The sequence below is a fragment of the Aquarana catesbeiana genome, linkage group LG07 (assembly GCF_042186555.1).
Source record: "Aquarana catesbeiana isolate 2022-GZ linkage group LG07, ASM4218655v1, whole genome shotgun sequence".
Classification (NCBI taxonomy): Eukaryota; Metazoa; Chordata; class Amphibia; order Anura; family Ranidae; genus Aquarana; species Aquarana catesbeiana.
Window position 1 is genome coordinate 331,625,657 of NC_133330.1, and position 17,104 is coordinate 331,642,760.

The 17,104-nt window shown below is 46.9% G+C and overlaps 1 protein-coding gene across 3 annotated transcripts in view; it reads right to left on the bottom strand.

The window, feature by feature from the left end:
* Nucleotides 1–17,104, bottom strand: part of FGGY (FGGY carbohydrate kinase domain containing) — a 319,083-nt gene that overhangs the window by 32,392 nt on the left and 269,587 nt on the right. The window lies entirely within an intron of this gene.

A 17,104-nucleotide genomic window follows, 5' to 3' on the forward strand; every position in this document is an offset into this window, starting at 1 on the left:
CAGAAACTCATGCGTCCAGCGCCCTGCATAAAGATTATGGAACGGATGCATGGATTGGGGAGGGGGGCGGCGCCCAGTGCGCCCCTAACGAGCAGCCGCCACAGATAGATAGATAGATAGATAGATAGATAGATAGATAGATAGATAGATAGATAGATATGAATAGCTAGACTAATGCTGGCCAAGGTTAGAAAAAAGTTAGAAAAAGCATTCAATACGCTCGATCATTCTACTCTAGAAACTACAGTGGGCTAATTTTGATTCTCAAAATGCCGATTTAGAGGCACAAAAACGAACCGTCATGAAATCAAAAACGATTGATTTTCAAAAGATCATTAGTGTAAACGATTGAAAATAGTTCAAGGAATCGTGTTAAAATGTAACCCCGGAAGATCTTTCTTGTTGCCTCCTTATCCAGTGCCATTACTGCTAGCATAGTTGTTGCTACCTTCCTCTTCCTCTGAGCATCCATAGCTGGACCACAATCCACGACTACGCCAACAGAATGGAACGACACCTCCGACGACAAATGTGTCACACATGACAACGATGTATGATGTGTTTCAGTGGGAGGATTCCCAAAGGTCAAAAAATTGTTACATCAATTCTGTTGATTGTAGAATCGCTAGATGAATAATGTACTGTTTATGCTGTTATCGATCGATAATATGTTGGTAATTGGGTGACATCTGTTAATACAATGATGGCGTCATCGCATGCATGTTCGACAGATTTTTTAAATTACAACCATTTTTGATGAATAATTTTCTAACCATGTATGACCAGCATAAGATAAGTATGCATCTATCACGCTTAATATCTTACTCTATTTATCTATTCATATCTCTATCTATCTATCTATCTATCTATCTTATACAAGGCAGTTCTGGTTGCCTCCTGCAGGGGGCGCTGTTACAAAGTGAATATGATTTTCCTGCACACAATGCTGTCACACTTCACGTTTCAGACCGGCACGCTGCACTTTATGCGTTTTTGGAAAGAAAAACACCGCCTGAGCAAGGAAACGGTCCCGACTCCCTCGTAATAAAGTTATTAATTTCTAACTTGTGTAATATCTGCCCCAGATGACACATAAAATCACCTGAGCCGTGCGCTGATTCAGCCGACCCGCGAGACGCAGGACCGTGCGCCTGTTTCTGCTTCATCGGTGGAAATAAAAAAAAAAAAAAAAAAGCAAAAATCATAAAACTGACCCTGGACAACCGACATCCAATTATGTTCTGTAACTTGTGACTTACCCCAGACCTACCTCCACATTCCTCTTCTCCTGTTAAGGCCGGCTTTTATGTTCTGTGCATTTCCCAGAAGAAATTAATTCTATTATTTGTAAAGCTAAAACTTCCTTTTGAACGTTTTTTTTGGTTGAGAAAGAAATGGTCCTGTAGACACATCAGGAAGTGAGGGAAATTGTCTATCTATCTGGATCCATCCATTAGTCTGCCTCCCTGCCTGTTTCTTCTATCTATTATCTTGTCTATCTATTGTGCAAGGAAAATTGTATAATGTATGGCCAGCCTATGTCCATTTGTCTATCGATCCATATATCTCTCATTCTCATAGACAGATAGACTAAGAAATAGATACAGTAGATAGATAGACACCGAAGAAATGACACTTTGCTACAATGTAAAGTAGTGAGTGTACAGCTTGTATAACAGTGTAAATTTGCTGTCCCCTCAAAATAACTCAACACACAGCCATTAATGTCTAACCGCTGGCAACAAAAGTGAGTACACCCCTAAGTGAAAATGTCCAAATTGGGCCCAATTAGCCATTTTCCCTCCCCGGTGTCATGTGACTCATTGGTGTTGCAAGGTCTCAGGTGTGAATGGGGAGCAGGTGTGTTCAATTTGGTGTTATCGCTCTCACTCTCTCATACTGGTCACTGGAAGTTCAACATGGCTCCTCATGGCAAAGAACTCTCTGAGGATCTGAAAAAAAAAAGAATTGTTGCTCTACATAAAGATGGCCTAGGCTATAAGGAGATTGCCAAGACCCTGAAGCTGAGCTGCAGCACGGTGGCCAAGACCATACAGGGGTTTAACAGGACAGGTTCCACCCAGAACAGACCTCACCATGGTCAACCAAAGCAGTTGAGGGCACGTGCTCAGCGTCATATCCAGAGGTTGTCTTTGGGAAATAGACGTATGAGTGCTGCCAGCATTGCTGCAGAGGTTGAAGGGGTGGGGGGTCAGCCTGTCAGTGCTCAGACCATACGCCGCACACTGCATCAAATTGGTCTGCATGGCTGTCATCCCAGAAGGAAGCCTCTTCTAAAGATGATGCACAAGAAAACCCAAAAACAGTTTGCTGAAGGCAAGCAGACTAAGGACATGGATTACTGGAACCATGTCCTGTGGTCTGATGAGACCAAGATAAACTTATTTGGTTCAGATGGTGACAAGCGTGTGTGGCGGCAACCAGGTGAGGAGGACAAAGACAAGTGTGTCTTGCCTACAGTCAAGCATGGTGGTGGGAGTGTCATGGTCTGGGGCTGCATGAGTGCTGCCGGCACTGGGGAGCTACAGATCATTGAGGGAACCATGAATGCCAACATGTACTGTGACATACTGAAGCAGAGCATGATCCCCTCCCTGGGCCTCAGGGCAGTATTCCAACATGATAACGACTCTAAACACACTTCCAAGATGACCACTGTCTTGCTAAAGAAGCTGAGGGTAAAGAAGATGGACTGGCCAAGCATGTCTCCAGACCTAAACCCTATTGATCATCTGTGGGACATCCTCAAACGGAGGGTGGAGGAGCGCAAGGTCTCTAACATCCACCAGCTCCGTGATGTTGTCATGGAGGAGGGGAAGAGGACTCCAGTGGCAACCTGTGAAGCTCTGGTGACCTCCATGCCCAAGAGGGTTAAGGCTGGAAAATAATGGTGGCCACACAAAATATTGACACTTTGGGCCCAATTTGGACATTTTCACTTAGGGGTGTACTCACTTTTGTTGCCAGCGGTTTAGACATTAATGGTTGTGTGTTGAGTTATTTTGAGGGGACAGCAAATTTACACTGTTATACAAGCTGTACACTCACTACTTTACATTGTAGACAAGTGTCATTTCTTCAGTGTTGTCACATGAAAAGATGAATAAAATATTTACAAAAATGTGAGGGGTGTACTTACTTTTGTGAGATACTGTATATAGGATGGGCAGACTGATGGATGGATATAGATACATAAAGAGATAGAAAGATAGATAGATATCGGCAAGGATATAGATAGATATCTCAGTCTATCTATCCTGGGCCTGTTTTTGTGCCAAAATATCTGCCCTACATTATCCCCATTGATTTTTTTTTTCACAGAACAAAAAATGGTCATTAAAAAAAAGGAAGAACAGAAATGTACAGTGAAAGTGCACAAGTAGTCAAATAATAAAAAAAAAACAAAAATACAAAGAACACCAAATGAAACAGGCTCAGCCGCTGAATAAGCAGCAAATATTGCCCCATAGTTGTTGTCAGTGGAAGGAATAGTGCCCCATCGTTGGTGTCAGTGGGAAGAATAAGGCCCATTGTTGGTGTCAGTGGGAGAAAAAGTGGCCCGTAGTTGGTGTCAGTGGTAACAATAGTGGGACCATTGGTCTAATTCCTCGCAACTTCTGCATGTGCGGAAGTTACATCACAAGTGGCTGCCCAATGGCTGAAGAGAAATACCAGGAACCAGACCCCCATTATTGGTGTTTGTGGGAGGAATGGTGTCTCATATCAGTGGGAGGAACAGTGCCCCAAAAGCCGTATAAAAGTAAGCAAAGGGCCCGTGGGCCACACTTTGGAGACCACTGCTATAGAGGCATGATGTGGCCAAGTGCAGGGGCACGCTGTGATCCAATGACCAGCATCCAATTTGTGTCCCAAAAATGAAGAGGCAAAAAGTGTTTGTGATTGGGGAGGGCAAAAAAATAATATAAAAGTATTGCTAACATTAAATGGCTAAAAAGAAAAAAGTAAGTGGAGAGCGGTATCTGCAATGAATGTTATTTGACCCTGCTACATGCTTACTTGGAGAATCAACCTTGGTAGAACATACGAAGGGTGTCACAAAGCTTGGTAGACCCGTCTGCATTACCACCAGGGACAACAGCCAAGAAGAAGAGAGATACTTGAGCAGTGAAAGTCCTCAGACTGGTGGTCGGGGCAAACAGTAGAAAAGGCAGCAGACTGATGGTGGGCCAGGTATAAAAAAAACACAGCCCAGGTCCTAGACAGGTAAAAAGAGCAATGGAAGACAAGAGCAGAGGGAACATCTTGGCTGCAAATGACAGGTGACACCTTCCTGACATACACAGAAACTTGGGTTTGGATGAACATCATCTCTTTACAGGAATAATCCAAGGCATGAACTGTCAGACTCACAAAGACCTCTATCCAGGGCATGCACAAACCAGTTGAACAGGTGTAGGCTTGAGGATCTCGATTAGCTTTAAAGTCCACTAATGGAGGGCAGGTGTGACCTGAGCTGCAGTGCTCATCAACGACCAGCAGATGGCAAAGTCTGAACGTTACAAAGGGCAAGAAACAGTCTTCCTGTCACCACAGACATTAGACTGGTGTCCAACCAGAATGAAAACAAGCTCATGATGGCAAACGCCGCAGTGGCTGCCCCCCCCCCCCCCCCCCCCATTGGTGTTCTGCTGTAAAATCTTTGTCAGATATGACTCCATGATCTGATCTATGCCGATTGTATTTTTTCTACCTTTTAAAAACAGTTTTATTCTAATTTCATTAAAAAGCATATCCTCTGGACTGAAATGACACCTTCTTACACTTAGGTACAACAGTTTCAGCCATTACTTTTCCTTCCCTTTTATTTTTATATATTTTGTTTTTTATTCTTTATTTGTATATTTTTGCTTTTATTTTATTCCTATTTTATATCATATTTTATTATACTTTATCATACTCTAAATTACTCAGTTAGAATGGGTTTTTGACAAGGAATCTAGAATTTTTTCAAATTTTAAAGTGTAAAATGGTCCAACTGTTCTTCCATGCTTAACAATTACTATTACATTAAAGCGTTTGTTAACCCCCCCCCCCCCCCCAAAAAAAAAAAAAAATAGGATCCTGCTCCTTTAAAACATCTTATATGACACAGTTCTTGTCCTGTGTCATTTGGCCCCCTGTAACACCTAAAAAACCTGGCTGATCCTGCCAGTTTCTTCCCGCCTCTCTGTAAACTAACCACGGTGTATCATGGCTGCTGAGCCCTGACACCGTGGTCAGTTTACGTGCCTCTGTCATCAGCAGCCTGCTATCTGCTCTCCTCTCTGCTCCTGTGTCCTCCTCCCCCCTCCCCCCTCTGTCTGTATGTGAGCCGCCCCTCCCCCCTTCTGCTGCTCTCATTACACTAACCTGTATACACCATCAACACTGCCTCCTATTCCAGTGTCCCCCTCTGTGAATGATTTGATTCATAAACATAAATGCTGTAAATACCTCATTTAAGAGCCGAGATTGCGATCACATGACCAGTCAGCTCTCTCCTCCTCTCCTCCTCCCCTCCAGACTGACATCAGAAGAGGAATCTTGGCCCCGCCCCCTGCATCTCTCAGAGGAGGAAAGGAGAAAGCTGGCCAATCATGTGATCACAATCTCAGCAGTGAAATTGGGTATTTGCAGCATTTATTTTTATAAATCACACACCCAGGGGGATACTACAATAGGAGGCAGCGCTGATTGTGTATACAGGTTAGAGTGGCTTAACCACTTGCTTACTGGGCACCCAAACCCCCCTCCTGCCCAGACCAATTTTCAGCTTTCAGCGCTGTCACTCTTTGAACCACAATTGCGCTGTCATACTACACTGTACCCAAATGAAATTTTTATCATTTTTTTCCCCCACAAATAGAGCTTTCTTTTGGTGGTATTTGATCACCTCTGGGTTTTTTATTTTTTGTTAAAAAAATTAAAACAGACCGAGATTAAAAAAAAAAAAATACAAAACCGTTTTATATTTTGTTAATACATTTTGCAAACAGGTAATTTTTCTCCTTCATTGTTGTACGCTGATGAAGCTACACTGATAGGCTGCACTGATGGGCACCGATAGGCTGCATTGATGGGCACTGATAAGGCGGCACCGATGGGCACTAATAAGCGGCACTGGTGGGCACTGATGAGGTGGCACTGGTGGGCACTGATAGGTGGCACTGGTGGGTGGCACTGAAGGGCATTGATAGGTGGCACTGATAGCTGGCAGTGATGGGCACTGATGGGTGGCAGTGATGGGCACTGATGGGTGGCAGTGATGGGCATTAATGAAGACGGCACAAAGCAAAGGTGCCCCATGTGTAGTAGAGTGACCCTCTACAAGGTGCATAGCCCAGAAGAACCCACCCCAGGGTAGGCCTCTCATGTGGCCCTTGCTTGGCGCCCAACAAGGAGGGAAACATGGAGGACACAACGACCACCCTTTCATCCTGAGCTGTCCCCCCAACATTACAAGCATCTGCAAATCAAGCAACGCATACAGGCCGGTCACCCCAATGGTATGTACCATCAGTGCAGGGACAAGGTCATCCAGCACCTAGGGCAAAGTCTCCAAACTGCGCCCCCACTTGGTTCATTATGTGCAAGCTTAGGGATCCTACACCCAGCAGTCACTTGCTTGTCAAAATCACTGCCACTGTCACTACTCCTGTCCCTTGTAACAGAAGAAGGCGCCCCCCCCATCCCTACAGCATACCATTGCACCCAGGGCAGCCGTCCCTTCTGCCCACCCCTTGTCCCGGTCCTGTGTACCATATTCTTGCACTTTGAAGAACCCCGTTCAATTGACATTAGGGAGAACATGTAACTCGCTATACCAAAAAGTTCATCATGGAGGACTATTCCTGACCTGTTAGTTACATCTGAACTTGTGACTTTGTGGCAGAACGAAATGAACTTTAATGCCTATTGCAGAACTATCAAATGACACAAAGTAACGAGCGATTGCATAACATCAATCTAACACCACCAATTATATAGAGATTACTGCAGAATCATTGAGCAGCACTGCAACCAAAAAGCTATTATGTAAAATAAATAGCTTACTACTCGTACCTTCCAAAAATGTTTTGGCCTACCAATAGCAGTCAATAGGTCAAAGGGAGGGCAGGAGGGACGGCTGCCCGTGACACTGTGGTATGATGTGAGGTGGGGGGGCACCACTAGAAGATTGGGGGGAGGAAATTTGTGTTGGGAGGGGGAATTTGGGGGGTGGCAGGGGGGTAAGAATTGTTCTAGGAGGGTAAATTTGGGGAGGTGTGCTAGGAGTGGTGATTTGGGGAGATATGTGTTGGAAGGGGGGATGGGTGAAGAGGGTTTGTGCTGGAAAAGGTAATATCGTGTAGGGGGGGGGGGGGGGGTTGGTGCTAGGAGCAGAATTTTTTTTGCGAGGGGGGGTTTAAGCTAGTAGGGATGAATGGGGGGGGGGGTATTTGTTTTAGGAGGGAGGGATTTGGAGTGGGGGGAGAGGATTTGGGCTCTAAGGGGAAATGTTAGGGGTAGGATTTGTGCTAGCAGAGGGAAGTTTTTTTTGCGGGGGGGGGGGGGGATTTGTGCTGGGGGAAGGGGGAGATTAATGCTTAGGAGCGGAGCTTGCCGATTAGTGCTAAAAGAAAATTGGGGTGGGGGGGATTTTTGCTAACACAATTAAACATATGGGGGGGGGCGCAATTTGGCATGTTCGCCGTGGGCTCAAGATAACCTTGTCCCAGCTCTGACCAATAGGAGTGAAAAAAGTTTTAGGCAAGGTTTCCACTATTGCGACCTGAAAGTTGCGCGATTTTGCCGTGATTTTGATGCGACTTGAAACAATGTCTGTGTATTCTTGAGGTCTATGTACCTCTAGTCGCATCAAAGTGGGACCAAAGTAGTGCAGGGACTAATTTGAAGTCGCTGCAAAATGAAGTCGCACAGATATGAATGGTACTCATTGGAAATCATGGGGTATGACTTGTCATGCAACTTTGCAGTCCGAAGTCGCATGACAAGTCACACTAGTGGAAACCGAGCCTTAAAGTGCAGACCCAACTTTGTACAGAGGAAAGTAACCTGACTCATAGTTCCAAACAACAAAGTAACCACACAATGCAGTTCTTTCCCACAGTAAGCTCTTTCCCATCAACAATTAAAAATGCCCCCCCCCTCTGTTATGGGGAAAGGGGGCTAAATTTAAAGGATTAGTTCATTCAAAGGTGACATTTTAAAAAGGGCAGCATTTGATGGGCACAGTGGGAGCATTTGATGGGCGCAGTGGCTGCAATTGATGGGCACAGTGACGGCATTTGATGGCGCAATGGCTGCATTTGATGAGCACAGTGGCTGCAATTGATGGGCACAGTAGCTGCATTTGATGGGCACGGTGGCTGCGTTTGATGGGCACAGTGGCTGCATTTGATTGGCACAGTGGCTGCATTTCATGGGCACAGTGGCTGCATTTGATGGGCACAGTGGCTGCATTTGATTGGCACAGTGGCTGCATTTGATGGGCACAGTGGCTGCATTTGATAGGGCACAGTGGCAGCGTTTGATGGGCACAGTGGCTGCGTTTGATGGCACAGTGGCTGCATTTGATTGGCACAGTGGCTGCATTTGATGGGGCAATGGCTGCATTTCATGGGCACAGTGGCTACGTTTGATGGCACAGTGGCTGCGTTCGATGGCACAGTGGCTACATTTAATGGGCACAGTGGCTGCGTTTGATGGGCACAGTGGCTGCATTTGATGGGCACAGTGGCTGCGTTTGATGTTTTTTTTTCAGAACTTTTCAGTTTGTTTGTGCCCCCAAAAAATTTTGAGCACCAGCCGCCACTGAAGTGAAGTGAAATCTCCCCAATCTACACCAATAATAACTAAACCCTTCCTCGCTGTATCTGTTACAAAGTTTTGGCTGGAGTTGGGTTTTAACTTGTCAACTAAAAGTACATTATGTTTCCTTCTATTGAGATAATTATGTGAAGGTGAGCGTAGAAGACATGTGTGCAATAATAATTATACATTCTGAATAGCTGTGGCCCGGGGCAATGTACAGAATTTGGGGTGACTCATGCCACGTACCCAGTCCTGTGACAGTCCTAATTACAGAAGTAAATCAGGGATCCTGACAAGTTGGGAGATAAATTGTACTCAGGGATTCACTGCAGCATGATTGGCCCTATATACTAATCAGGGGAGCTGCTTGGGGGGGGGGGGGGGGGGGGCTGTAGCTCTCTGTGACAGCCAATCACTGTGGTCATGTGATTGTGAAGTCCATCCACCACACCCCCCAAGCCTATAGACTCGCCATTAAGGGCTGTAAAGGCATGAGATTTATTTTTGTTTTATTGTAACTAGTGTAAGTATCTGAATTTGATCTGATAGCTTCTTGCCCTGTGCAGCAGAACTCAGACTGGAAGAGGGAGGAGCAGGACTGGGAGACAATCAGGTGTGATTTTTGCAAATGTGCTGACAAGGATCATGTTAATAGCAGGAGAGAGCAGAGTGACAGAGAGATGATCTCAATAATCTGCTTCTGCTCTTTCACTGTCCAGTTAGTAGGCAGGGGAGAGGGGAGAGCATTGTGTTCCTCAAAGTGGAAATAAACCAATAACAAAATATGGGGTCCTTGGGAGCTTTGGCTATTATGCGCAAGTATGTTCAGTATACTTACTACTCAGGGAATTCCTATTAGCCAGCTGGCTCAAAAACATGTGCATGCGCATGAAAGTTAGCAATTTGCAAGGATGCATGTGGTTGTGCACGAACGTTCATGCATACCCAGAGGCAGCATTGGTGCCATACAGCTTATTTAAGGGACGTTGAGTGCTGATTGGTCTTCAGAGAGTTCCTTGCTCCATGAATTGTGTTCTGCAAATGATTGACCTGGTTTCTTCCTGAACAGATTTGGATCCTGCTCTGTACTTCTGTTCTACTCGCTCTTGATCTTGGCTCCATCCCTGGCCTTGAATCGGCTCCTAATTTGGTTCTTCACTGCCCGCTTGTTACTGACCTTGACTTGATCTGTGACTTTGCTTCTGCCTCCGATTTGGCTCCATGCCATTGTTGAGTGCCTGCCTTGCATGCTGATGCAGCTGCTTGCTTCCATGCGTGGTCCTGCTACATGCCTGCTCACAACATTGGTAAACTTGGTTATCCTTAACTTAAGGACAAGCCAGAGTGCCCCTTAAACTTCTGCTGATTCTCCTGCTGACTCCTCGACTGACACGTTTCGCTGGATCTTCTGGTTGGTATTTCTAGTTCAGGGTTCTGAAAATGACATCCTCTGTCACTTATGTTCCTCCTGTCTGTTTGCACCCTCTGTTCACTTTCAGGGTCGCTTGGGCTGGAGATACAAGAGAGGCCGCCCGTGTCATCTCGGTCTCCTTCTGGCACTTCCATCTTCACTTGGTCTTTTGGGTTTAGAGATTTTTTGCCAGCTTAATTGGCTGGGCCAGAGTGCTGTAACTTAGTCCCGGTGTTCTGACATATAGTGTCCTCCTATCAGATAGTGTCCGCCCCGTACTGCGCAGGCGCAGCGCCTGCGCAGTACGGAGCAGCAGGAGATGCCGAAAATGTCCGAAGTTGATCAGCTGACCATCAGCTGTACACGGCGCTCGGGCACCTGTTAGCGATGGCTGTGTAAGAGGGCCCCTCGCGGGCTCGCTTCGCTCGCCACGCTTCGGGCACAGCCTCGCTGCGCTCGGCAACTATTTATTCTAACTCTATGTCCACTTGGATAGTAGGGAATGATCCTGGACATAGGGTAAGAATAAATGCGCAGGCGCCGTGTACAGCTGACGATCAGCTGTTGAACTTCGGAGACTTTCGGCGTCTCGTTTGTCCAACGTACTGCGCCTGCGCAGTACAGGGCGGACACTTCTGGATAGGGGACTGTATTCGACAAGACACCGGCACAGAGTTACGTTGAGACTTTATGACAGAAGTGACCACCCAACCCACTAACTCAAGAACTCTCGACAAATCAAGCTGCCACAGACAATCTCCCACAAGGTCCAACTTAGCCATGTGGTTGACATGCTGGCTGACTCTATCATCAGTCAACCACCTGGCTAAGCTGGACCTAGTAGGAGATTGTCTGTGGCAGCTTGACTTGTGGAGGGTCCCTGAGTTGCTTGGTTGGTCCTCTTATGCTACCTACACACGGTCGGACTTTCCGGCGGGCTAAGTCCGCCCGTCTTTCCGACGGACTTTCGCCAGAGGTACGGCGGACTTTCAGAATGAACGGACTTGCCCACACACGGACAAGTCCGTTCATTTTGAACGTGACTCATGTGCGACGGGACTAGAAAAGGAAATCAATCTTGCCGCTTTTATCGGCAAGATTGACACCTTGCGAGCCCCGTCGCGGGGCATACCAGGCCCTTAGGTCTGGTATAGATTATAAAGGGGAACCCCCTACGCCGAAAAAAATGGCGTGGGGTTCCCCCAAAGATCCATACCAGACCCCGATCCGAGCATGCAGCCCGGCCGGTCAGGAAAGGGGGTGGGGACGAGCGAGCGCCCCCCCCTCCTAAACCGTACCAGGCCGCATGCCCTCAACATGGGGGGGTGCTTTGAGGGAGGGGGGCGCCCTGCGGGGCCCCCCCCCCAAAGCACCTTGTCCCCATGTTGATGAGGACAAGGGCCTCTTCCCGACAACCCTGGCCGTTGGTTGTCGGGGTCTGCGGGCGGGGGGCTTATCGGAATCCGGGAGCCCCCTTTAATAAGAGGGCCCCCAGATCCCGCCCCCCCACCCTATGTGAATGAGTATGGGGTACATGGTACCCCTACCCATTCACCTAGGGAAAAAGTGTCAATAATAAAACAAACTACACAGGTTTTTAAAATAATTTATTAAACAGCTCCGGGGGGGGTCTTCCTCCGGCTTCGGGGGTTCCTCCAGTTCCTCTTCTCCCGGCGTCCGGTTGGTTCTTCTCCGCTCTCTTCTCCCGGTGTTCCAGTTCTTCGGCCGGCTCCTCTGCTGTCTTCAGGTAGCTCTCTTGCCAGCAGAGGTCCAGGCTTCTGGGCTTCTTGGCTTCTTCCCTCTTCTCTTCTCCAGATGTTGACACGACTCTCTCTCCGGCTGGACTGCTCTCTGAGGGCACCGTTGTGACTTATATAGGCGGAGACCCCGGTGACCACGCCCCCTAAAACGTCACAGTCCCAGCATGCCCAGGGACTGTGACATCATTAGGGGGCGGGCTGTGTGCTCGGATTGGGGTCTGGTATGGATTTTAGGGGGGACCCCACGCCGTTTTTTCGGCGTAGGGGGTTCCCCTTTATAATCCATACCAGACCTAAGGGCCTGGTATGCCCCGCGCTCACCGCAATAGGAAAATCTGTTTTTCCTATTGCAGCGAGCGCGAGATGCAATACCCTGCCCTCGCGTCGTATCTGGTCCGTCGGACCAGCATACACACGAGCGGACTTTCCGTCGGACCAGCACACAGACGAGCGGACTTTCCGCCCGAAACTGAGTCCGGCGGATAAATTTAAAACAGGTTTCAAATCTTGGTCCGGCGGACTTTGGGGAAAAAGTCCGCCGGAAAAGTCCGCTGGCGCCTACACACGGGCGGATTGTCCGGCACACTCTGGTCCGCCGGACCAAGTCCGCCGGAAAGTCCGACCGTGTGTACGCGGCATTAGAAGTGTAACAGTTGTGTGGAGCACCATGAAAAAGGTCTTCAAATCTCTGACTGTTCCCATTCCTGAGTTTTTTTGGGTGACAGGTATACAAATGCAGTTTACATGTTTCAGGTATTTTCCTCCCTTCTTTAGAACTATAAAGTTTTCGTGTTTCCCATCCACCAACCAACCAACTTGAGGATCAAGGACACAAATCCACAAATCAAGCTGCCACAGACAATCCCCCACAAGGTCGACCTTAACCAGGTGGTTGACTCTTCCATTGGTCAACCACTATCTCAACCACTTGGCTAAGCTGGACCTAGTGGGAGACTGTATTTGGCAGCTCGATTTTTTTAGGGTCCCTGAGTCGGTTGGCTAGTCCGGTCCTGTTAGAAGTGTAACAGTTGTGTGGAGCACCATGAAAAATGTCTCCAAACTTTTGGCTGTTACTATTCGTGAGTTTTTTCGTTTGACAGGTATACAAATGCAGCATTTCGGGTGTACTCCCCCCTTCTTCAGGGCTATAATGTTTGGAAAACTTTTTCGTGGTGTATCCCATCCACCAACCAACCCACTCAAGGATCAAGAACCCTCCACAAGTCAAGCTGCTACAGAAAATCTCCCACAAGGTTCAACTTAACCAGGTGGTTGACATGGTGTTTGACTCTATCATCAGTCAACCACCATCTCAACCAGTTGGCTAAGCTGGACCTTGTGGGAGATTGTCTTTGGCAGCTCGACCTATGTAGGGTCCCTGAGTTGGTTGGATCTATTAGACATGTAACAGTTGTGTGGAGCACCATAAAAAAGATCTCAAAGCCTTTGGCTGCTCCCATTCCTGAGTTTTTTTAGTTGACAGCTATACAAAATACAGCTAATGTGTTTTGGGCATTCTCCCCCTTCTTCAGGACAATAAAGGTTTCCAAACTTTTTTCGTGGTGATTCCTATCCACCAACCAACCAACTCAAGGATCAAGGACCCTCCACAAGTCAAGCTGCCACAGATAATCCCCCACAGGGTCCAACTTAACCAGGTGGTTCACCTGGTGGTTGACGCTACCATCAGTCAACCACCATCACAACTACTTGGCTAACCTGATCCTTGTGGGAGATTGTCTGTGGCAGCTTGACTTATGTAGGGTCCCTGAGTTGGTTGGCCCTGTTAGAAGTGAAACATTTGTGTGGAGCCCATGAAAAAACCTTTGGCTGTTGCCATTAATGAGTTTTTTAGTTGACATGTATACAAATACAGCTAGCCTATAAAATTTTGAAAACTTTTTTCATGGTGTTTCCCGTTCCCCTAGACAACTGTTACAATTCTAAAGGATAGGTAACACTTTTTCTACCAATGCTTACAGCTCAGTAAATGGGGTCTCTGCACACTCATGCCCAAAAAGAAGATGAGGCTGGGGGAGGGAGTGGCAAACCACGCAGAAACCGTAGCAAGGTGTCTCCTACAATTCTATGAAGTGACCCCATAGCTGGGGGCCCACAATCAATCTAAGTCGCTGTGCCATGCCCTCATTTTTCTCTCTTGCCCAAAAACACAATACATTCAGCCGTTCCCTTCTTGTGTGTTTTTACAGCTTCCAATTACATCGAACCTGAGCCGAATTCACAGCAAACTTCCCTCTGAGTCACCTCCAGGCCGAACAGCTGCAAAATGACTTTACAGAGGCTGCCGAGTGGCTCTAGAATGGAAAGAGTCTCCAGGTCTAATTCACAATCTTCCTCCGTAAATATACTGCGGTTAAACAAAAAAACAGGAGCGCGTTAACGTTGACTCAACAGTCGGAGGCGATCGGTTACAAACGATCTAAGGAAAAAGTGTGGCGTTATCCCAGGAGGAAAATCAGAACGGAACATCTTTTTTTTATTAACATAGTTGAAAGGTTGATCCCCCCATAAAGAGGACCTGTCACACATAAAATACCCTCCGCGTCAATCGGTTTAACACAACCTGTGGAGTTATTTTAGTAAAGCCAATTTTCAGAAGAATCTATTTCTAAGGAGGTATGGACACGACTCTAGCTGGGAGATAGGTCAATGAGTTTCCATACAATGTCTCTACTGTACAGCCATAATAGGCTGTCTACTAAGCACGTTGGTTTGTTTCTGTGCAGAGGAGGTTCAAACTCTTCATCAGGCACTTTCCTTAGGGCTCATATACACTTGAGCTGCTTTTACAGGTGTTTGAGCTTTTTTTTTTCTTTTCTCTGCCTCTAGACGCCCATCGATGTTAGCCTATGTGTCCATCAGTGGTGGCTGGTGGTCAAAATTTTGTCGATCGATCGATCAAAGCTCTGATCCACTGGCACTACATCCCCCTGTCGATAGGCGGCGATCCTCTCACACTACCGTCATCCCCCGCACCCTGTGCGATACATTGCCTTACCTTATACTGCGGTAGAGGTGCGGGGAGGAGGACGAGATGGCGGTGCACTGCTGCCCCTAGAAAAGACTGCTGCTGCCGGGGCCGTTGCTTCGTCTCCCGGCCGAACAGGAGGCGGGTCCTGAGGCCCATCCTATGACTCCCGGCCAATAGAGTCTCAGCACCAGCTTCCAGATTGGCCGGGTGGAGAAGCAGGAAGACATTAGCGAATATTAATTTGCTAATGTCACACAAGTGGGTGGGCTCGAGGCGCAGTGCTCTGCGCCCCAAGCCCACACTTTTTTAAGCCAATTGGAGCCTCCGGCTCTAATCACGTGCTTCAAAAAAAAAAAACCCACATTGAATTCCATGTGTTCGGGCATTGGAGATTAGGGGCTGGGCGCATGGATTAGGGGGTCGGCGCCCCTGTGTCCCTAATGGACGCCTTTGGTGTCCATGCATACTAAAGGCATTTACAGGAGTTTAGAGGCAGGGGCACTTAAAGGAAGGAACAAAAAAAATAAATAAAAAAAAACAAAGTCGCATTCAGGAGAGGAGCTTTTAGGCATAAAAAACACAAAAGCGCCTAATCGCACATAAACGAGCCTCAACGCTAGACATGATTATGCACGTTTGCGCGTTAATTATTACTATTATAGTTATACAGGATTTATATAGCGCCAACAGTTAAAGGAATTTAAGGGAGACAACACAGTTACAATACAATAAAATACAATGGGTTAAGAGGGCCCTGCTTAGAAGAGCTTACAATCTAATAGGGTGGGGCAAGTGGTACAAAAGAGTTGTAACTGTGGGGAATGAGCTGATGGAAGTGATAAGAGATTAGTTGGAGGCATGATAGGCTTCCCTGAAGAGATGAGTTTTCAGGAATCGTCTGAAGGCAGCTAGGAGTAGGAGATGGCTGGACAGGTTGAGGTAAAGAGTTCCAGAGGATGGGAGAGGCTCTGGAGAAGTCCTGAAGACAAGCATGGGAGGAGCAGACAATGGAGCTTGAGAGCAGGAGGTCTTGTGAGGATTTGGGAGGATTGGAGAGGATGGTTTAGGTGATATTTGGAGATACATTCTCATAACCAGAATAAATTAAAACCTTCTGGCCAATAGAATGCATTTTGGCAGACATGTGAACGCGCATTAACGTGCATGCAAAAAAAGATAAAAACTGATTTTAACAGCGTTTTTCTGCAGCTAAACTCCTGTAAGGAGAAAAGGCGTCATAGAAAACGCAGTGTGCCATGTGGCCCTATTCTTCCCCCAAAAAATCCATATACATCCACTACTTAATGACCCTGTAATCTATTTGTCATGTCATGTTTCTTACTGAGTTTTTTTTTTTTTTGCCTCCACAAGTTCCCGAAACTCTCCCTATCCCCCTCATTTCTGTCTGTTTGGAATGAGTAGGGCACATTAGTCGGCAGTACAGTGGCTATAAGTGGTTGGCACTTCCACCTGGCAGCACTGGGGTCATCAGTTCAAATCCCAACCACGCATAGGTGTGCGCAGCCTTTTGCATTAGGGCGTGCACCCCAAAGCTCAAACACACATCAGTGGATGGTGTCAGTAAGGCAGAGGTTGGTGTCAGTAGAGTAGTGGATGGTCTTGTCAGCAGTTTTTTATTTTTTTATTATTTATATAATTTTTTAAAATTATTTTTCAATATATTTTTTTACAATTTTTTTTTTATGAGCCCTTTTGTGGAGCTTTGGTGATATATCAGGGGGTCTGTTTTCGCACATTCAAGACAGCGTAAGGGACTGAGGACAGAGATCCCCCCCAGTCCCTTTCTCTGCAGCTTTAGCTGTACTGGACAGTGAATGAATGGGAAGTGCTCCACGCTGAGGAGCTTCCTGTTCATTCACATACTGAAGCATAGCAAACACAAAGCTACGCTTAACAGGGTGATTAGGGTGTGCCCAGGCACATTCGGCACACCCTGTGCGCCTGCCTATGCAACCACGACACTGTCTGCTTGCAGTTTGCATGTTCTCCATGTGCCTGTGTGGGTTTCCATTGGGTACTCTGGTTTCCTCCCACACTCCAAAGACATGCTGGTAGGTTCATTGGCTCCGGTCTATAACCCTCCCT